At 30.6% G+C, this 24096-nt stretch overlaps 1 protein-coding gene across 5 annotated transcripts in view; it reads left to right on the forward strand.

Moving 5' to 3' along the window:
- NOVA1 (NOVA alternative splicing regulator 1) overlaps positions 1 to 24096 on the forward strand; it is a 141375-nt gene that overhangs the window by 9172 nt on the left and 108107 nt on the right. Inside the window, exon 1 of one of the 5 annotated variants that reach the window (XM_079126758.1) lies at positions 16110 to 16153. The exons of the other annotated variants lie outside the window; for them this stretch is intronic. The gene's annotated coding sequence lies outside the window, so the exon portion shown is untranslated. Of the gene's footprint in view, positions 1 to 16109; positions 16154 to 24096 lie in introns of those variants that run through there. 5 annotated transcript variants of the gene reach the window in all.

Here is a 24096-nt window from a genome sequence, read left to right on the forward strand (position 1 = left end):
ATACTGCTTATAAGAAAATAATACCTGTTTTAATTTGAATATCAATAGTTGGTACTTTATTGGTACTTGGTAGTTAAGACAAATGAGATTAAAATATTTTGGGGGGGAGGTCAGGAGAATCATTGTAGCACTTTTGAACATATATCATTTCATTTTTCAATGAAGATTTTCATTTTTTGACATCATGTAAGTGTTGTTCTTGTCAGTTTTTAATATGAAAGTAATACCTTGAAATTTCACGTATATACTTCACCGTGATTTTTAAAGTTTTGATAAAGAAGACATGGGAAAAGAACATTTTAGGAGTATAAAGTTAAAAAAATACTATTATGCTGATAAACCCTTTGAGAGATTTTTAGTATTTGTGAAGTTTCATACCATTTTCACAACACTTTATGGATAACCTCATGACAAATCTTGATCATGGAAAAAACATACTATTTTCATTCCATCATTGATTTTTTGCTGCTTCCTGTAGGACCTGTCATAGCCTTGTTGACAGGACCAGATGAAAAATGAAATCAGTATCCTGAATTTTTTGACAGCAAAATGATTCAGGTATGATTATTTGGTGTAGAAAATTTAAAAAAAGTCCACTCTTAAACTAATTTTATTTAATATGTACCTAAAGTTAATGTTATTTTTATTCCTAGACTTGTGTTACATTTTACTGATGTTCAGTATACTTGTCCACTTTAATGAATTTTATTCTGAACTCAGTAATTAAAAAAATTTATATAGTAGTATTTTTTTTTGTGTGTGTGAAACTAAGCCTACTTTTTGAAGTTCTGAGGAACAACTTTTCTTTCCACTTTAAATATTTTGAGAGTATACATTGAAGTCCCCATAATTCTATTCACAGGACAAATTTTTACAGAATGAGTTCAGCAATTGAGATTTCAAATCCTGCATTCTTCTAGGGTGTAATAAATGCCAATTCCACTTCATTTAGTTTTCAAAAATCATTGCGATCTTAAGATTGTCTTCATTTAAATTGTTATTAATTTGTTGCTCCAGGATTAGACTGGGAATCACTATTTTAAGATTTAGCGATTTGGGGGGAAGGGTGGAAAAGAAGGGATGGTGTACTTATTTCAGTAACAAAATAGGAGGGAGTAGAATACATGTTTTTGTTATCTAGTTATTGTTTTTTTGTAGCTAAATATTTTGGGAGAACTGTTTTAAAATTTTGATCATTTTCATTCTTGAAATACCTGTTATTTAAGGGGTTGGTTAGTATTGGAAGAAAGTGTGCTGTTACTTGGAGAACTCTTTCACATATTTAATCTAAAATTCTTTGTGTAACTTGTTTTTATTTCTTATATGACACATTTATGATATCTTTACAAATTCCTGAAAGTACTTTTTTAAACCTGGTTTTGTTGATTAGTGTGAAGTCAGTCTGTGAAGCTTTTCTCTTGTTAAATGTTGTGTTTATCACATGCTTCATATAAGCCCAGGGGTATGCATCTATTGGTCATTGTTAGGATTATTCCAAAGCATCTTTTCTTCATTTAAAAAACATAGGCCTGCTTTACTCTAAGAAATTTTGTTTTTTAAATTTTTTTTTATATTAGATGGCATAAGATTTATATTGAAAGGATTTGGGAATATGATAGAATTGTGGAACTAGGTGAAATGATGAAGCTGAGATATGACCTCCTCTAGAACCTTCATTTAGCAGTTGAGAAGACCAAGTCAACAGGAGTTTAAGGGATTTATGCAAGGCTTTTCTAAGACCAATAATTATCCTGCAACTTATAAATATGTTTTCTGAATTTGGGGTGCAATTGTAGTTGGAACTTAATTCTCCATTTTGCTCTACTCTTTCCCCCCCACCTCCTTTTTGGATAAGACTGAAGAAGCAAGTTCTTAACTTCTCCCCTTCCCCCTCCCCTGTGTTCAAATGAATTCATCCTTGTTTTTAAACTAAGCTGAAATTCCAGTAGGCATTATACAATTAGTATTGTGAAGGACCAAAGGCAGATACTTTCAGTTTTTATGAAACAAGAAAGAGAGAGAGAGAGAGAGAGAGAGAAAGAGAGAGAGAGAGAGAGAGAGAAAGAGAAAGAAAGAAAGAAAAAAAGAAGGATAAAATTGCTTATAGCTTATAGTCCTTGGAGTGTATAGCCTGGTCATTTTCTATTTTCTTATGATTACTCTCATTAAACATAGTGATGTTTTGGGGATGATTTGATTTCCGTAGTTTTGTTACTTTTCTGTATTTGCATATTTCCCCCTTAATTCCATTTACCTTAGCTCTGTTTTTTAGTTTTCTTTTTAAAATTTGTTTTTGTTTGAGCAGAGTATTGACTTTGATTAAAAAAATTGTGTAGACTTTCTAAGTGAAATTTTGCTTTCAAGGATTATTTCAAGAATATGTTTTTTATGTTTTAATGACTTTTACAAAAGCTTTCCTATGTGTAGCATATTTGGCTACATACAAGAGTTGATTTATAAAGGACAAAATATTGTAAAAAAGGATGCAACTAATTTTAAGGCAACGGAAGTAAAAATGTGACTGTCTTATTTAATAATTAGTAATTTAAAAGCAATACTATTGTATTTTTTGTTCATCCTATTAAATTGGTCCATTTCTTGGTTAATTAGAATTCTGATGTTGTTTTCATTGTGTTATATCTTCAGAACTACTTTTTAAACATCATTATAAAAGTACTTAATGTTATTTGGAAGAATTTTCTTTTTACAACTTTAAATTAAAACAATAATTCTTTTGTGGTAAGTCTTTACTCATATCAGTTGATTAATTGGGTTAAGGTCTATTAGTATAGGGAGTTAATGCCATCCTTCCTTGCCTGCTACTGTATTTTGATAGTACAGACTGGTGTTTTAGTCATAGGTGGCACTGGAATTTTAAATGAATATATCAGTGAATGAAGGAATGAATTATTTTGAGGTTTCTTCTGTGAAGTGATTGTGTAATATCAATTCAGGTATGTAGAAAGCAATTCATCTTTAGTTTTAATTTTATTTCTAGTTTACTTTGATGATATGTGTATATTTTTGAATGGGTGAAATAATGAGTTCAGAAATTCAGACAAACAAAAAATACATCAGACTGGCAGGACAGGGATTGACCAGGTATTAAAGAAAAAGAATGGAGTGTGATCAAGTAATTTTACTTTTTATTTAGCATGTTTTCTGGAGTGAAGAAAACTGAAAGCCAGTGTAATGAATAGTACTTAAAAGACACCTATAAAATGAAGACTGCCTTTAACATATTCTACTTAAGTAACATGAACTTAATTAAAACTGTTATAAAGTAGTTAAAAGTAATTTTATTGCAAGATTTTAAAGCTGTGTCACGTCATACTTTAAAATATTGCCACATTGTCCCATGTGTAGTAAGGAACAGATATCACTAATGATTTTTCTTGAGATACCTTGAAAATCAAACATTATTAACCACTAAATTAAACTGACCTTATTAAAAGCATTATTATTAAATGTTTTATTTGTAATTTAATATGTTCTTCCCCTCTGTAGGTTTGTCAAATTGACATGTGACGTGGGAGGAATTTATGTTGTCACTTTTGGAAGCTGGACAAATTAATTTTTGTATCAACCAAAAAAATACTAGCTGTGTATTAGAGCAGAACTTACTTGCTTAGAGTTTGACTTATTGAAATGTGAAAATGTTAGTATAAGTTACTTTATTTGAAATTAAAATTTTAAGGAAGTTATTACCTTTGGAATATGTCAAAGTCTATTGGTGATTTGTAAACATTCAAAATTTAGAGAGATGCATGATATACTAGTGCTTTTCTTATGTTAATACATCAGTTGATTTCTGCCACAATGAACCAATGAAACACCTAATATTTAATAGATATACTCTCCTTCATGCCTCATTCTCAGGTTCCCACATTTTATTACTTTTCATTCATTTAAACAATTTATTATTAATATAGTAGATTAAAACAGCAATATCAAAGAGTTTCTTTACCTATTTCCCCTTTCTCTCCTACCAACATACCCATATTTTAAAAGTTTGATGGAGATTTGTGTGCTTTTTGGGGTTAGAATTAAATATAGAAAGACCAGAAGATCTTACTATCAACCAATGGAATACAGAGAAAAAAATGAATAACAGGTTATAATAAAGTTTGATAACTATGTAATGAGAGAATTATATCTAGAAGTTGAAATTACTTCTCTTCAGTGGTAGGGTCTTGGAAGGAGAGGTTAAGACTTCAAAGAAGACTTCAAAGAGGAGCTATTAGGGTTTTGAAGGTTGAATTTTAATTTGCTTGGTGGACAAGTGGAGAAGGCAATTTGAAGCACAAAGACAGAAAATATAGAGACATGGAGATATAAAATGTTCTGGTATATTCAGGATTCCAAAATTAGTTTCGTATTTCTTGTATAAAATGTGGATATTTCTGTGTTGGGATGAAGGATAGTGGCGAAGCCCTATAGATATTTGGATGGAGAAAAGAATGTATTACATGGATGAAAAAGAAAAAAAATCCCACTTGAAAAATATGCATCTTGGAAGGATTCATTAGCAAGAGTTATTTTAAAAATGCATCTTCTTGTGTGTGTCAAATGACTGAGTAGTACTATCAAATGACTGAGCAGTACTGCAATTAAAATATATGTATCTGTGTAAACAGAAATGGTGATACTTGTACTCTGGTGGATTGCCCCAGTTGTCTGAAGGAGAATTGAGTATTACATTGAAGAGCTTGGCTTTCTGCTCAGGAAATACAAGTAGAATCAAGACTAATTTATTTAGAAGGGAAAAGATAAATCGAAAGGTGAGGCGACTGGGAATACAGAAAAGAGATGTTAAGAACATGAGTTGTGTTTAATTAAGCAATTAATGTGCTCATTATGGAAGTCAAAAAAAAATGGGGACCCAGTGAAGGGCAGGTGTCAGTGAAGAATATTTTGTTGTATGCAAGAAGGTTTTGAAGAAACTTGTATTTGATATTTGTTCATGTTTACATATACGGTTGTTTTCTGTGCGTGTAAGTTTATTGACTTGAATGGTTTCTATAACTAGTTTGCTTTTGATTCTTAGCAGTTTAAGATCATATACCAAACAAATGTTTTCTTGTTTCTTGAATTCTTTGAATATATAGGCTTTTCAACCTTTCTTGGCATATGAAAAGATATATTTTAAATTTGATTAAAATTAGTTTTTTACTCTCTCCGTGTGCGCGTGTGTGTGTGTGTGTGTGAGTGTGAGAGAGAGAAAGAAAGACAGACAGAAGAGAGTTTATATATAAATTTGGTGCCATATACTAAAGCTGTGGTATATTTAGAAACATTGATATGTTATATCAGTGAAAATGAAAATTAAAAGTTACTCATTTGTAGTGAATTCTCTGTTATGCAATTAATTTTGTTTAGAATTATGGTTGATTATTGAGATTCAGAAGGATTTTCTATTATTGATGAATATTTTACAAAAGCATCAATCTTAATTGATATTCATCACATTCAGATGAATTAAAAAATGAAAAAATATGGGACTGCTTTTCCACTTAGAAAATGAGATTAAAAATCTAATGTTTTATACTGATTTGTGAAAATTATTGGCTACTTGTGTAGAGAAACATTAAAAAATTGAACAGCTGAAGTGACATTAAGCACCAGATGGGGATTTAAAATAAAATACTCACTGTGTAGTCTTTATTTAAGTGCTATTCATAATTCAGTAATACCAATGGTATAACTCAAGGTTGAATTAAATATAAAAAGAAAACATTAAGAAAGTCACATTGCCTTTGATATTCATATTATGGTATGATTTCATGACTGGTTTTAAAATGATAAATAACATAGGTATGGACTCTACACTTTTTTGCAGAGCAAATGCATATTCTTTTGAGAGAAATTTTGATGAAATTTTAGATTTATGGTATTTCAAAAAAAATCACATTTAACGTTTTTAAACAAGTTGTCTTTAAAATAACATTTTGTTTTGTATTTAAATGTCTGCAACTGAAATTTTCCAGCGATGTTTTCTTTATAATGTTTTAAACTCATTTTTCTGACATGTATACCTCTGTTTAAGGAAAAACATGGTCCTCTCAAAGCTTTATCATGTTTTTAGCTGCAGTGGTGCATTTGACATCTTGTTTAACAACTAAAATGGCTCTGTATATGAAAAACAGAAACTGTGACAATGATCTGAATTTGCCATATGTGGCAGTTGAGGTTGGCATATATATCAAAGGCCATACTTAATTTACTGTGTTACTAGGATTAGTAATTTTACAGTGGAAGGTTGCTACTTTTATTACATAGACTCCTGATGGTGGGCCTATGATTCTGATAGACAGACCCTTTACTTTGTTCCTTCTGGTTTTCAACTATAGTAAAAATCTTTTTAGTGTTTAAATTACCTGTGTGGGATCTCTCTTAGTAACTAAGTTATTATTTGAAGTTGGTTAAAATTAATGAGAATTTAAAAATTGACAGATTTATGAATGTGAATAATTATATAAAATTTGTGTTTGTATACTGCATATTATATATTTGGCATGGTCAGAATGGTTCTGTTAAGTAAGTAAGAGTTGAAAACAGTATTTTTATTTTTAGAAAATGTAGATATGTTGGTAAAAAATGCTTTGATGTTTTATGGGGTCTTTGCAAAAAGATAATTAGTAAACTATAATAAATATTGCCCTTTTATGACAAAATGCTTAACTTTGATTTCATAGTCTAGCTTTCTTGCACATAATGTACTTATTTAGATATTTTAAACTATTCTTTTTATCAAAGGGTCTTACTGAAGGCCCTTCAAATCATTCAGCAGATTGCATTAAAATTAAGTAGAAACTGTGAGGTTATGGTAATAAATGATTTTAAAAAGTTAAAAGAACAATTTTGACTAATTGAAATATTCAGAATAAGTATAATTCTGTTTGAGGAAAATTTTGAAGACATTTTTGGTTTGGGAAGTGTTCACACAATGATTACCTGAATTTAATGTCTTTTGTAAATTCTTCCTTTTAAAGAGCCTACCCAGTTTTTTTATATTTGCATTTAAACTGCCTCTATCACAGTTAATTGGGAAAGTGATGATCTTGTTTTAAAAACTTTTAAGACTACGACTGAAAGTTACTAATTGCTTATCAATGATAGCTTAGTGTGATTTTACATTTCTATCATTTATTTCTTATAATATCACTGTAGGCAGGGTTTATCTCCATTTTATAGATGAGTAAAGTAAGAAAGTAAAAATGATTTGGAATATGTCAAGTTAATAATGAACTTGTTTACTGTTATTTGTAACTTTTGTCATATTACTTTTAAATTTGAGTTTGGAAATATAGTATTCATACTTAGGCAAGAGCCACCAAATTGTCATATTTTTTCATTATTGAGGGATAATCAGGTATCTTTGATTGGTTGAAAACTTTTTCTTATTCTTGTGGAAATCCTGGAAATTAAAAATTTGCCTTTGGGGAAAAATTGCCATTGAAAGCAAAACTATAATTAGTAAAAACAGATGTAAAAGCAAGTTTTCCTCTGACCAGTTTTGTGTACACACAGACCCTCCTCATGTATTCTGCTGTCTTCATATTGATAGTAGAACCTCTACAATAGTTTGAAATTTGAGTTTATTTACATGAAATAATTCTCTTGTTCTTGACTTAGCCCTGTAAGGTGTGTTTTTTTTTATTTCAAAATTACATATAACCACTAATCTAGAGATTTATTGAATTAATATACAGGGTTAGACAGGTCTAGTTAAATCTTTGTGATCTAATCAAATCACTATGCTAGTAGTCACTAATATAAATTTTTATTTTATGGATATAATAGAGTTGAGTTTGTTAAGGAATTTCTGTATCTTTCCAACATATCTTGATGGCTTCTGTGGTGGGAGTAAGATTGAATATAAGAGAACACAGTGTCAAACCAGGATTTGCATTTGAGCTCTGCTACTTCTTATCTGTGTGACTTCAGTCAATCTTTCAGTCTTTCTAGACTGTGTGTTCTTACTTGTCTGATGGTACATGGATACTTTCCTCATAGGTGTAAGTTTTTGGTGTAGATACCAAAAATAATAACAAGTAAAAGCATATCATATAATATCTGGCATTAGGTAAGCATTTTATGGCATCTCTTTTCACCAAGGGGCAGAAATTTTTAATTGTAAAGCATAGTACAATAGTCTCAAGTGAAGCATATGAATTCATTTGTATTATATTTCTTAAAAAATTAACTTAATTCATGACCCCTTTTCCTTTTCATCTTTGTACATGTAAATACGAAATGTTGAAATTACTGATGAGAGCTTTGATAGGAATAAATCAGGTGGTGTGTAGTGTGTTGAATACTGACATTCATGATCTTTTTCAATGAACTAAAACTTCTGAAAAATTTTACCTAATAGTAAAAAAGAAAATCATAATATACTAAATGACAAAGCTAGACATTTAACCATTATAGACAATAATTCATAAGACTTGTTCAGCATTTTTTTTGAGCTGTTGAAAAAATTTTAAAAAATGAATTTAATTCCTTATGGGAAAGTTTTTAACATTGTAATTCATGTTCTTGCCACTTCCACAAGAGAGCCAGGTAATTTTAATGGTGTAATTCTACCTAAGGAATTATTTTTAGGGGCTACGTATTATTCCTATCTATTCCTTATTCACATTTTCTATAAGTCATCACACACATTCTTGATTGCCATTGTAATATTGTTTTATATGATACAGCTATACTTTGTCATAATCCTTGTATAAACCTAATGATATATTCAAGTATCTGTGTGTTAAATTAGATATTTTTACATATTAAATATTTATGATTCATTTAATATCATAGAAATAATAATTATATTTGCTTTTCTTTTGTGTTACAGTGCTCTGGTGGACAGTAAATTTGATAAGATCCTACTGATTCTTGAATTGCTAACTGTAAAAAAAATACCTTAGTGAATATGTCATAGTATAAATTTGATTTACTCTTAGAATTTTATACCTTTGAATATATATGAATACTAAATAATATAGGAAAAATGAGAATATTTGTCAAACTGTTTAATTCCAGAATGATTAAATATTGTAGGCATAAGTTTTACAGCAATAATGTATTTATTCTTAGATACTTGGAATATGTAGGTTTGGTGAGAGTGAAGTCCGATTGAAATCAAAGTAACATTGAATTGTTGGCAGCTTATAGAACGGCAATTTGTACTACTCTGGGTTAGAGTTACTAATTGTCATATCTATATTAGAATATGGTTTTAGTAAATAGAGAAATTTGAGATACGCAGTGAATAGTGACAGTACCCCAAAATTACTTGCAGTGATTTTACATTTTTTTTGGAAATAAAGTTCATAAACAATATTAATTCACAAACAACCTCAGCTATCCTCATTGATGATCTTACTTCCTCTATCACTTAGAAAATAAAAGTAAATTTTATAAGCTAGTGACACCAGATATAACCTCCTAAGGATATCAGTATCTACATGTTCTTATTCTGATAAACTGTTTCTTGCATACTGAAGGCTAATTTCTACTTTTATTATAGATTCCATTGTGTCTTACCTACTCCCACATCTTTTAGTAATCCTATCTTCTTTCCTGCATTATCAGATTTCTTACTCCAATTGATATTTTTTGCAATCCATAAATATGCTATCAACCTGTTTTTTTTAAAAGATATTTTTCTTCATCTCACTTTCTGTTCCATTTACTATGCCATTATCAGTAAATGCTTCAGAATAATTGTACACACTTGTGCTATTTCTAGTTTCTCTCTACTTTCTAGTTTCATTTCTCTTTGGAAGGCATTTCAGTTAGAATTTTGGCTCCATCCTTCCAGTGAAACCGCTCTGGTTAAAGTGACTGGTAACTGCCATAATTCTAATTCAGTCCTTATCTTTATATCATAATCAGCAGCTTTTGACATAGTGATTGCTGCCTCTTCCTTAGAACACTTTGTTTTGCTTCTATCACATCTATGCCTTGCTAGTTATAGCTGCAAGTTTCCTTTGCTGGATTCTTATTATTTGAGCTCAGTCAGTATGGGACCATTGACCTTTTTCTGTCCAGACATACTGTCTTAGTGATCATACCCAGTACCATGGCTTTAAATAACCATCTGTTTTTTAACAATTGCCAAATGTTTGTATCCATCTTGGACTCTTTAGCTGCATACATTATTTTACTTGAGTGTCTAATATAATATGTATGTTAGAATTAAATATGATTTTAAATATTCTGATCTTTCAGTCTCTCAGGTGAACTTGTTCCACAGTATCTTGCATCTCATTTGCAGCTTCATCCTTTCAATTTGTAAGACCTTAAATCTTGGAGTCACCATTACTTTTTTTTCTTTTTGTTAAACTTCACATATAATCTATTATAATTCTGGTTATATTAAAAACATTGGCCTAATAGTCAAGCCCAAAACAGATATTGAGCACAAAAGTAAATGTTGCAAAAACGCATTCTTTTGTGCTTGACCAAAGATGTGATTGACAATGAATTCACTGTTAAAACTCATCCTGGTAAGTGGCAGAAAGTAGTATGTCTTGATTATTGGATTGACCAGTCTAAGCCCTCAGATTATTTATAACTTCAAAAGATAAAGCACTGGGAAAAGTGGATTCATTTTAAATTTTATATTATAGAGGACTTTCTAAGAAAGAAGCTGTATTGTCAAAAATATCATTATAAATATATGGATCATAGTGGCATTAATATTTTTATACCAGGGATAATTGAATTCTAAAGAGTAAATATTCATATGTATAATGGAGCGTCATTCAGACTTAAATAAAGGATATACTTATATTTGTGACAACGTGTGGAGGAATGTTGAGGACATTATGCTAAATGAAGTAATTCAGACATAGAAAGACAAATATTGCATGATCTTACATGTGGAATCTAAATAAGAGATGAATTTGTAGAAACAGAAAGTAGAATACTGATTATCATGGGCAAGGAGGGGGAGGAAATGTAGAGAAGTATGTAATACAAACCTGCACTTAAGTAGGATGAATACATCCATATATGTAATATACAACTTGAGGACTATAGTTAATATTTTGTTGTATATTGAAAATTTGCTACAAGTAGACTTTTAGGTGTTCTTGCCACAAAAACATTACTATGTAAAGTGATAGATACGATGTAATTACTACTGCAGTCATAAATATTATAAATATCTCAAAACATATTGTATACTTTAAATATATAATAAAATAAAAGGAACTATTAAGTGGCAGACTTGAGGGACTTCTAAATAGTACAAGTTCATTAGAAATCTTGCCTGGGTGTGTAATTCAGTAGTAGACATTGTGCTTCACATGTACAAGGTTCAATCACCAGCACCAAAAGAAAAATAAAATCTATTCTTGTTAGAACACACAGTTAGCTTGAAAATATATCTATGTATCTCCACACCTTGTGGATGATAGATACATATATAGTTACCCTTTTAAAAGACTGTTCTAAGTCAGTAATTCTTCTGTGAGGATTACACCTTCAAGAAAATTATGTACTTGAAAAATACATTATCCAAATTATAATCATTTTTGTATAAAATATTTTGAGAAACTTCCATGTCTATCAACTATTGATTTACTCATTTTAGTGTTCATGAAAAATGACTCTAATTGATAGCCTTCACTTCATTCTTTAATTATATCTAGTTTTAATTTTACTATTTTAAATTTAATAATCTGTACTTACTCAGTAAAATGAATTGTGCTATTTTCCACATACCTCCAAAACTGTTTTCCTCATTCCAGTGTAATATTTTTAATGAAATAATTATAAGAATTTAGACTTCTTTCCTAATCATACTTTTTAATGATATGTCTTACTGAAAGAAGATAATTTATCTCTGAAAATAAACTTCTAGAATAAGACAAAATAAATATGTAGCATTTTCAATATGTAAATGATACTATAGAGGAAGTTTGTTTAATCCATGTTGTTAAAAATGAAAACTGGTGGTCTTAGCTCCCAGATTACAGGGAGTAGCATATATTTGTATGTATTTCTTTTCTTTTTTTTTTTTAATATCAAAATTTAATTTTGTGACTTAGAATCATAGCTTAAATTTTGTGACTTAAAAGTTTGCTTATTAATTACATGTTTATTTCTTAAATTAACCCTTGATATTAGTGTTTGTTTATATTTGTTTACTAAAATCTTAAATATTAATTTGGAAATATCTATATTATACTGTTTCCATACTGCTGATAACAGATAGATTATATGTAGGTTTATAACATGATTCCAAAGGCCCTGGTCTTTTCACCAAATCATACTACAAAGTTAAGAAATCTCTGAAAATGGAGGTAATTTTCCAAGGATGACTTGTTTTAAAAGCTTTTGATTGAACTTTTATTTTTGAAGTGTCAGTCCATAGTGTATTTCAGGATGCTCAAATGGTTCTTTTAATTTATCTATATAAAATAGCTTTAAGATTTCTTTGCAAAGAAAGCATACTTCAATGGTAGTCATATTTAATAAAAGTTATTCATGAGTATGAAGTATAAATGAGGAATTTTAAAATACTTCCTGATTAGTAATTTTTCATGTTGTTTCTTTAAATTTGGTGTTAGCAAAGTTTTTATAACATTTATCTTTCTCTCTCTCTCTCTCTCTATATATATATATATGTACAGCCAGCAAATATGTATTGAATATGAATTTTTAAAATATTTATTAAAACTGAGCATTTTGCTATGTGGAGCGTATACAAAGATATTTAGGAGCAAATCTCTTCTTCACAGCAAGGGATGAATCTAAGAGTCAGGCAAGGGCTAAATTATGAAAGGCCATAGTATCTCATAATTTGGACTCTTATTTATCATGTTTATATTAGATTAAAAATTTCCTTGCATTAAAAGAACTTTATGAATCTTTAGTTACTACGTGTTCAAAACTATATTGATGGCCAAACATTTTAAATGGTAGTGTTTGCAGTTTTCAGGGAAGAATTATTACTTAGCATTTATCTAGATCATATCCCACAATATAGTTAAGATTTTGGACATAAAAAGGCAAGCCAGAGTGGAGTAAATGATTATCTTAAAAATTGGAGTCATTAAATTAACAATTTTATGATAACACTTTTTGATTTTAACTTAAATGACCACTATTGTATGTTCCTCAGTTTAAAGCTGAAACCCCCAAATTTTTGCTGTTAGGTATTGTTTTATTTTAAGAATCCATTAAAGAGAAGAATGGGTGAGGAATCAACAAAACAAAATGATTTTAAATAAAATATGAGTGACGTTTCCAAGGTAGCAAGGAATGCTCTACACTAATCTTTTCATTTATGTTATGTATTTGTAGCTTTATGATATTAATTTCTGTTCTTGAGAATCTTTAAAGATGTCTAAAATTCGTTTTCTGAAACTGTCAATATTTAAAATATAAATGTAAGATCTGGTATGTCTTAGCTTTTGCTTTTATCATCTTCTACACCATGTACTTCTGCTCTGTCATTGCCAAGTGTCCCTAGATAAAAAGACTAAAATTGGGCCAGTTTATTCTAATTTTACTACTAACACTACTTTCAATTTGTTTCATTCTGTTGTTATCCTTTTGTTTTGCTTTGTTTAGCTTTCTATCCTGTACCCACTTTTCAAGATTTTTCCATCTTTGTTAACCTAGAAACTAACCCCAGCACCTTCATGTTTGGTAAGTGAACTTGCTTCACAGCTTATAAAAAGCTGATCTAAAGATCATCTTATAAATAAGATGATCTAAAGATCATCTTTAAGGACCTCCATTAACTTCCTTTTTACACTTCAAATTATTGTGTAATTTCTCCTTTAATCTTTACCTACTGTCTAGAAAGGAAATTCTTCTAATAATCTTTTGAGGTTATCATTTGTCTTGCCTCTTTCTACCTTTTTCAGTTGTCTTGTTTTGTCATCTTTTCAATTTTGTCATTAGATATTTTACTTTGACTTAGTAAAATACTGTGCCTATTTATATTAAATTTCAAAACAAAACAAAACCTAAAACACCTCACTGATTCACATATTCCCTGTAGTTACTGCCTGTCTTCTCTTTTTAGAACTGTCAAAATTTTTCAAATGACAATGTGTCTACTAAGTTTCTATTTTTTTAGCATTCTTCATCTTGGCTATCCACCTCTTTGAGAGTGCATTGATATCTCATTAGTTCTTTGATTCACTGAACTTTTTTGATTATGTAGAGATTGCCCTCTTCTACTTTTCTGGAGCATTTGATATTGATACAGTTTCTTCTCTTGATACTCTTCCTCCAATGACTTTCTTGATATAGTAGGACTCTTGTTTATTGTTTGTTTATACCATCTTGAATGTTTTGATAGTTTCTCTTCTTTAAATCATGTTATAAATGGAAAAATATCATTAGATTCTCTCTAGATTCATCTGGTTTTAATCATTACCATTTAATAGATCATTTGATCCCCTGTTTTCAGCTCAAACTTTTAGAACTTTTTGTTGTTTATACATCTTGCCATTGTATATTTCACCTATTTCAAAAAACATTTGATTACTTAAACCTTATTTAATGTCTTCCTATAAATTACCTTACCCTAAATGTGCAGGTACCTTAATATGGTTTATATGATTTCACCAGTTATATTTGTCTTTGCAGAGATACCTGGCTATTTATCAGTACTTTTTCTTGAACACATATCACCCACAAATGTATAATAATTCCCGTACCGTATTGTAAGAGGTTTTAACTTACATATTTCATCATCTTGGAAATCTTTTCTGATCATCCAAACCTGGTTTATATAACTTTTTTTTTTTCCTTTTTTGCTGGTGAATCATCCATCCCGTTTTATGCTTTCTATAATTGTAAATTTTTTCTAATATAGTATACTGTTAACACTGAAGTCCACATCACCCTATTTACACTGTATCTTTAAATTAAGATATATAATGCTTAAGGTAAACCTATTAAAGTATATTGTGTCTTCCCCATAATATTATGGTCCCCCCCATTTGTATTATTCATACATACATACATACATACATACATACATACATACATACATACATATAGTATGGAATACTAAATGGATGAAGAACTGTATTTTCTTAATGTAAAACCTGCCATTCTTTTTGTTTCCTGTTTCAATTATCGGTACCAGGGATTTTTAAGTTACTCAAACTAGAGAAAATTTCAAGATGAAAAAATTTTTTTTCCTTGCACTGTTGCCAGTGCTTATCTCTTTTACTCATGAAATATACCTTGAGTTAGTCTTTTTTTTCCCAAAGTAGGACATTTAATCTCTTGCATATGCTCTGTGTAGACTATTTTGGGGTAGCGAGAAAATGTTTTGGTGTATTTCATAACTTCCCATTCATCTTTGGTTATTTTAAAAACAAACCTTCAGTGTGGTGTAATGTGAGATTTGATTCTCATTTGACTTAAAGCTTTTTCTTCTATCCCAGCAAGAGTTGGACTTTGGAGATTGGTCATTTGTAAGTTGTTGTGGTTTGTTCATTTACATTCTCTTTTTAGATTTAAATATTGGGGCATGGTTTTTTTCTGATCTCTCTGTTTAACCCTGCCTCCCCATCTGATTTTAGCTCTTTTAGGTTGAGGGACTGGATGGAAGGAAATAATGAAAAAAAATTTTTTATTTAAGTAGACATGCATTATAATGTTCAATAGAGTTTTATTGCCTCTGTGAGTTTTGTCTGGCCACTAACTCCTTCTTTTGTGTGACAGGTATCCACATGGCATTTCTTTCATGGAGTAATGTTTTACATCTGAGGACTTGGTTGGAGTCTCTTACTATGCAGTTAAACCTGGTGTGAGATACCTTTAGCGAACTTCTCTCAGGCCTTCTGTGTTGTAGTCACTTGCGCATGACAGTCTCCAATTGTTGCTGGAGCACTCTCACCCTTTTGTGGGCATCTTTGTTGAGGTATTGACAAGATGCATCAGGTTTAGTTATTTCTGCAAATCTCAAGTGACCCAAGTGACCCACTTGCTAGTGATAACTGCTTCCTTGCCATATCATGTCCTCTTCCTGTAACCTTTCTTTAATGTTTTTTTTTTTTTTGTTTTTGTTTTTGTTTTTGTTTTTGTTTTTGTTTTTGTCTGTACTCAGAAACAGAACATGATTAAATCTGATATCCAGTACTTCTGTAAGCTGGGAGTGAAAACATGGTCTCTTGTAAGTACCCTCAGTATACAGGCATCTTTCTCTTGGCTTCCGGCACCTTAGAAAAGGAATGCTGCCCAAAGAGAGCCCCCCCACCCCCTTCCAGCAGTTTTCACTTCTTTAAATGTGAAAGTACTTATTTCCTCCTTGTTTTCTCTTTTGGGTCCTAGTTTTCAAGACTTAGGCAACAGGGAAAATTTCATTGAACATCCTCATATATGTACAATCAAAGTGATTTAAGTCATATTTTAAGTCATAATTTCTAAACAAAAGTAATGTCAGTCATTGCTTCCTCACTCCAGCACTCTGTAAGCGTAGTCTGAGTTGATGGAAAGGAAGAGGGTGAACAAATTTCATCATCAGTCCTGCTGTATATGTAGACAATAGATTGTTCTATCAGTGCTTTTCTTAGACTTACTTATAATCTATGAAAATAAACATTTTTACCGAATTTGGAAAAATTAAACAAGGGAGAATATAAAAATGTTATATGTTAAAATTAATAGACTAAAGGCTATTTTGAAATACTAGATATAATAATAATAAATAGTAATACTTTAATAGGGCACAATGTCTGCATAATATAAAATGTATAGAGGATTTTGCTTTTATTTACAGTATCATAGTGTAACTTCATGAACAATTAAAGGAGGTAGTTGACCTATTAAGAGTAACTTATTTTTATATGTTACTTTAGGAACAAAATGCTTTCTGGAACTTTTATCTATTGGTTTAATGTATATGGTATGTGTGTGTGTGTGTGTGTGTGTGTGTGTGTGTGTGTGTATGTATGTACAAACACATATCTACTATATAGACAATAGAGAGCCCCATTTGTTTTCTTTTTAATTTTTCACCAAAGATACATTGACTTTGTGCAATTTTGTTAGTATTTTTAGTACTGTAGCCATAAGCAGTTGAGGAAGGATTATTTTATTTAATTGGGATTTTAAAATTATTTAATGTCTTTATTGGAATAAAACTTAGTTTCCTTCTGTTTTCTAGCATTTGCTTTTATTGATACTTTAAGTTAAAGAACCCCAAATGAAAGCTATGGAGACCTCAGCAAGGAGCAAAAGCATTCAACCTTTGTTTAAGTATATATTGAATCAGAAATTCAGAATTATTATGGTTTGGCTTTATTTATGATAATGAAAGTGAAACTCATAATATACAGTAAGAAATAGTGTACTGTTGAAGAAGTAAGGAGTTGAAACATGATCTGGGACTCATTCTATCAACTAGATAATTGCTTTAGGCTATGCTCTCCAGTGTACAATCATTGAAATTGGATGTGATAATTTGTCATTAATAATGGGCAAGTTTTACATCTTTGATTATGGTACTTTGAAGTTTTTGATAGTATGTATATATAGATCTGAGGCTTGTCTAATTATTTTCTGTGGTAAACAATTTTTGTAGATGAAGGAAGCAAATAAGACTGCTAGGAACATGTAATTTTAAAAAAATGACATTGGAAACTTCCTTTAACATTCTAATGTATCACCTGTATCCACTTCTGATTGCCAACTCTTTAATGGTATGATTTGTTGTCAAGGAATATGATTTAATAAACCACACAGAAAATATAATATAATTTAGAATTTAAAATAATTCAGATTTTCTGCTCCCCATTTAATCAATATGTTTGTATTTGGAGGAGGAAAATGGAGAAGAAATAAATTAAAATTATTTCAATATTCTGTATGCAAGGTAGTTTGCTAATTAATATGTCATTTTTTATATCTCAAAAATACTGTTTGATTCTTTTTCAGATTTCTTTGCTGTTACATATTCAGACTTAATTTTTTAAAATGTATTAAGCATACTTATTTTAAATTCTATTCTCTGTTGTCTCTGTCTGTTCTCACTCATGCTTCCATTCTTCCTATGTATTTTGTGATTTTCTTTTGTTGTCAGTTTTTCCTTAGCAATTTATCTTAAGGAATTTTTGAAGCCTGAGATAAAGATGGTTGCCTTCACAGAAGCCTGGATTTGGTGGTCATTCCTAGTTTGGAACTCAATTCTTGGTTGAGGTTATCTGAACCACTTGAATTATGTATTCAAGCTGAAAATCTTTTTGAAGGCTAACTTAATGGTTATGACTCCTCTGAGTATTTTTTTCCTTCACCAAGTTTGTGTGTGTGTGTGTGTGTGTGTGTGTTTGTGTGTGTGTGTGTGTGTGTGTGTTTGTGTGTTTGTGCCTGTTTGTTAGAGGACGAAGGAATGTTTCAATTTTACTCTTACAATGAAGATAAAACTCTTTTGAGTCGGGATTATTTGGGACTCTGACTAGGCTGTTCACCTGATTTTGCTCTGTATTTTTTATCCTGATCCTTATAGTCAGTAAAGTCAAAAGACAAGAGATTAAATTAGTTGGGTCATCAGAATTCCTTCCCTGTAAATACCCCATTACATGCTCTGCTTACTTCTTGAGTTCCTGTATTCATTTAGGTTTGGTACTTCTTGCCAGCTAACAGATGCCGTTCAAGAATGTATTTTCAAAATTTTTTTCCAGCATATTTACTAGTTTAAGGCAAGAGGGCTGGTCTAGTTATTTGGCTTCAATCATCAGACATAGAAGTATGTTAGATTGTTTTTTATGAAATTATTTATTTCCACTAGCTACCCAGAAATACATACATGTATAATAACCATTTCAGAAATGAGGAGACCTGACCAAAGTTATTCAGCTGGTAAGTAAAAATATGGATGTGTACTGTACTCTGTCTGACTCCAGAGTTCATGTTCTGCATTGTACAGTACACTCCCTTTATGTGAGTTTAGAGTCCTCATCCACAAGTTCTTGAATTTCAAGGGAGTGTTTATTTTGTAGATTAGTGGAAGTGGATATAAAGAAATGGAATGCTGAATTACTACTTGCAAGGAATTTTGAGAAAAAAGATCTAACAATAGTTACTGCATTATAAGTAATCATTAGCAATATTTGTGAAAACCAGATTATAAATACACTAGATTTCGATACAAAGACTATTTTCTAATTTGCCAAAATCTCTCCAATTTTTTCAGTGTTGTCTGCCTACCTTTTCTGATTCATTGCTACCTTCTTGTTGATTTTTCACTTTTAGAAGTTCTATCGATATTTCTGTTCAGTTGAGAAGTATTATGCAGTAAACCTGAAGAAATTCTTCAGATATTTCAAATACAGATAGGATTAACCACTCTATTCATTAGACTTTCTATAGTAAATCTATACCAGTGTAGAAAGCTGTCTTTTTTTGATTACCAAGTAGAAAAACTGTTAAATTAAAAAAAAAGCCCATCTAATATAACAAGAAAAAAAATTAAAATATTAGGAGATCAGATCTTTTCTATTTTGAGATAACTTTCAGATTTAATAGATTGAGAAAATGTAAAGTTAATGAAGCAGAAGATGAAATGTAATAGGTATAGAATAATAATCATATAAAAAATGCAAGTAATCTTATAACCAGTCTCCAGATTTGGTCACTCTAACCACTATCCAAGTATTTTAGTTAAATAAGACATTGTTATGTCATAGGATAATGCAAATAAGAGGAACTATAAATAAATTTTACTGAAGACATTTTTTTCTAAATTACTTTCAAATTGATTATTATTTTTAAGAGGATTTTAAAATTTAAATTGAAAGTGTAATCACGTGTCTCTTCATGATGGGCTACATTCTGAGAAATGTATCATTAGGAAATTTGACATCATTGAGTATCTTAGATGATGTAGTGTACTGGAATACCCACAGTCTGATTTATATATGGTCATATATTTGGTCTGTTGTTGACCAAAATGTTATTATGTGGCACTCACTGTTTTTACATTAATATATTAGTTTTAGAATTGTAACTTGGCATGTTTTAAAGATTTTGGGGAAACCTGAGTTGAATTAAAGATAGGAGTTTTTTTATAGGTGGTAAATTGATTTTTCCCATTTTTCACTTCTTGACTGAACTCATCCTATTTCACCGGTTTTGAAGTGTAGCCCCTGATTCTATCTTGGGGGAAAGGAAAGAAAGATATTTGGCTAAGGATTGTTCTCTTAGGGAAGATTTTAAAAAGTATAATTTTGTTTATTAAAAGATGGATAAATGCATTTATTTTTGCTCTGATTTAACATGTTATATTTCTCTTGTAATAATGACTTGTTTTCTCAAAATTTTAATTTATGACAGATATTGTCAGTGTCAAAAGAAATGCCAAGTAAGAATGAAAAAATATGGTGAATTCTGTTTTTTAATATGCGTTCTTCAACTGTTTTTAGAATTTTTGCTTACATATCATGGCCATGTTATAGGATCAGTTTCATTATCTAAGCAGTGAGATAAAATGATAAGAAAGCCATTTTTATAATATACTAATAATAGCTAACACTTATTTCAGTATTTACTATTTGCAAGGCCATATTCAAATCACTGTACATATTAGTCTGCTCAACAACTTTATGAAGGGTGTTTATTGATGGAAAACTGAAGCACAAAATGTTAAGCCACTTTCCCAAACTACTTATAACCAGTGTTGGGACCAGAATAGAAAGTCCATGTAGAAATATTTCTACATGTTGTTGATGTTTAATGGGAACTCTTAGTTAATGACAATAAATTAGACTTGGAATTGGAAGCTATTGATGATACAGTTCTATTAGTAGTTTTTAAAAGCAGTATGACATTTACTTAGAAATTGTGGATCTGGTATTATGTACCATGTTTTTAACCTCAAACACTGCTTAAACTTTTAAAAAACTTATTTCCAAGACTTTGCTAAGCTGTTTAGTTATGTACAACCTATGGCATTTTTTTAGTCTTAGTGGAAATCTGAAAGAATATTTTTGTCATTCATGTAATTTAGGTAATTTTAATATCCAAATAATATTTTCATATCTCCTTTTTCTACCATGCAAGATTTTTCTACCTATTTTTCAATTGCATTTTTCCTTCTGATCATTTAAAAAGTCCTGGGAACTACTACAGATCACTTTCAACTAAGACATTATACTTTTTTTATATGAAAGCCCATTTTATAATGTTTTTAAGAAATCTACTTATTTTGTAATGTCTTTAAGAAATATAACTTCAGTTTGCATTCTTTTTTGTTGTTATTGTTCTTTACCAACTTTAAAAAAAATTATTCTTTTTAGAGATACATGACAGTAGAGTATATATTGATATAGAATATAATTTATTCTAATTGTTCTCATGATGCTTTTTTTTTCCTGTCACATCTTTATAACCAGCCAAGAATTAAAAAGATTTAAAAGAAAACTTAATAAATGGAAAATTAGGGTGATGCTTGTTTTAAGTTAATCTCATTTGTTGCTGGTTTTCTTGAAATCGTTTCATTATTTCAATTCTGTACAATATCATTCAGTCTATAATATGGCATAATGCTTAATGCTAGATTACAAAAATGAATGCGCTGTGGTCTACCTTTTCCTTTTCTTGTCTGTCTTGGCCTCTTGTCCCAATGAATTTTTGGTCTTTTTGCATGAAAGGTAATCCTGGATAGATAAAGAAAAATGGAGAAACAAAAAATCAAGAATATCATACAGAAGTAATAATACACTAGTATAGCAGCAGATACAATAGAAAAACATCAGTGAAGAGACAGAAGATAGAATGACTTTGGAAGGCAGGAGGAGTGGTTAACAAACCTTAAGGACAGCACTGTAAAATAGTATATAAAATAAAAACCACCATGATTTGTAAGATAGTTTCACAGTGTCTGTTTCTATGTTAGGAAATGCAGCTACCTAGATATCAAAAGGGGAAACATTTTGTTCTTACAGAAGCACAAGATTAGTTACAGTGACTGTAGATGGAAAGTGAAGTCAGCCAGCCATTGTTTCTCTCTCTCTCTCTCTCTCTCTCTCTCTCTCTCTCACACACACACACACACACACACACACACACACACACAGAAAGACTGATGACAAAAGTGAATTCCCTCAGCATGATCTTATTCAAAGTTACAGAACTCCTACTGATTTCAATAGCTCTTAAGTTTTGTCTCTTACTACCTACACCTGTAGCTACTTTGCCGGAGAGTGTAATTACCGAGACAGTGATGACCCTAATTCAAGATAATGTGTTTCTTATATTTTAAGAAGTGAGGCATATGTGTGATACATTTTAGAGAGATTTCTATTAATGTTTCTAAAATTAAAAATAAAACTTGCATAGAGAAGGGTTTAAGGTTTGTATCTCACATAAACACTACAGTTGTTATACTTGTTGAACACATTTTTGTAACTAATTCTTCAGCCTATTTTTTATATGTTATATAGTGAAATATGTTTGGTTATTAACTGTTTTGTTCTAAGTTTCACCCATTTTACTGATATTTATTATGTGGAGAAAAGAGTTTTTAGAAGTGAACAGAATTTTTGTTGCATCCTTTAACAGCTGATTTTTATCAGGTTGCTTGACCAGCCTGTTTTATAGTTCCCAATTTAAAAATAGATATTTTAGTACCTATCACAAGGAGCTCTACTTAATGATAGTGTATGTCAGAATTTTATCAATATACAGACTAAGCGTTCAATGAATAGTATTGCTTCAGTATAAAGCAACTTGTGGTTATGAAATTATCTAAGCATTGGGTTCTTGGTTTATATTTTGTGTAGCAGTATTTAAGGCTTTCCTTACTCACCAAAGATGTATAATTTTGATTCACATATAAATTCTTGGTACAGGTAATTATGACCAAAATCCTTTATTAAAAATGTTACCATTGTGCATAATTTCTTCATGCATGAATTTGAAGTTGTCTATGGAATTAAAACCTTTGAAATTTTTATTTTTAAAGGAGAATTACTCCACATCCCAGTATTCCAATTCAATATTCACTTATCTTCTACTGGAACCAAACGTATACTGAGGTTTTATAACCCATGGGATTATTATAGAGGAGTGAGAAGCAGTTGAGCAGGGAATTGAAGAATGCATGCTAACTCTAATTGTCCCATTTGTGTTTCTTATTCAAAGTCATCCAAAAACTCTGCTTTTAATTTTACATTTTATTCTTATAAGACCAAAGAAACAGTTTATGAGAGGTTCTGTGTGCAGAAAGTTCTTCAGATAGAAGCAGTTGATGTTTTAGAGAAGAACAAACCACAAGGAGTTACAAGACTCAAGGAAGGAGACAAGTCATATATAGTGATATGGCAGTACAGTAAGGTATTGGAAACCCTACTGTCAGGTTCCAGACTGGTTGAAATTTGAGTCCTAGTTCTGCTACTTAGTTGCCAAGTGAACTCTCTCACACAATTTACTTAATCTGCACTTTGATTTTCTTCTGTGTAAAGTAGGGATAATAGTAGTACTTACCTTCTGGAGGAGCTGTGAAGATTAAATTAGTAAATTGTGGAAAGTGAGTGGAATAGTGCTTCACTCATTGTGAGAGCTATGTAACTTAGATAATCTTCAGATTCCTATGGTGTACATAGAAAACTTGATCTGTTTTCTGTTGCAATAACTGAATACCATCGACTGGTTATTGAAGAAGAGACATTTATTTCTTATGGTTCTGGAGGCTAAGAAGTCAAACATCAAGAACTCCATTCTTGTGGGGACTTTTGCACAGTTCCAAGGCAGACAGGGCAGCAGGGCATTATAGGGTGAGACTGACATATATCAAAGACAGAATCAAACTGGCTTTTTTGGGGGGGTACTAGGGATTGAATTTAGGGACTCTCAATCACTGAGCCACATCTTCAGCCCTATTTTTTGTATTTTATTTAGAGACAGGGTCTCATCGAGTTGCTTAGTTCTTCGCTTTTGAACTCACAGTTCTCCTGCCTCAGCCCCGCAAGTCACTGGGCTTACAGGTGTGTTCCACTGTGCCTGTCTCAAACTCACTTTTCATAACAGATTCACTCTTGAAATAACCCATTAAAACATTAATCTATAAATGGATTAATTCATTCATGAAAGCTGGGCCCTCATGGTCTAATCTCTGCTTAA

This window comes from Sciurus vulgaris (genome assembly GCF_902686455.1).
Source record: "Sciurus vulgaris genome assembly, chromosome: 2".
NCBI lineage: Eukaryota > Metazoa > Chordata > Mammalia > Rodentia > Sciuridae > Sciurus > Sciurus vulgaris.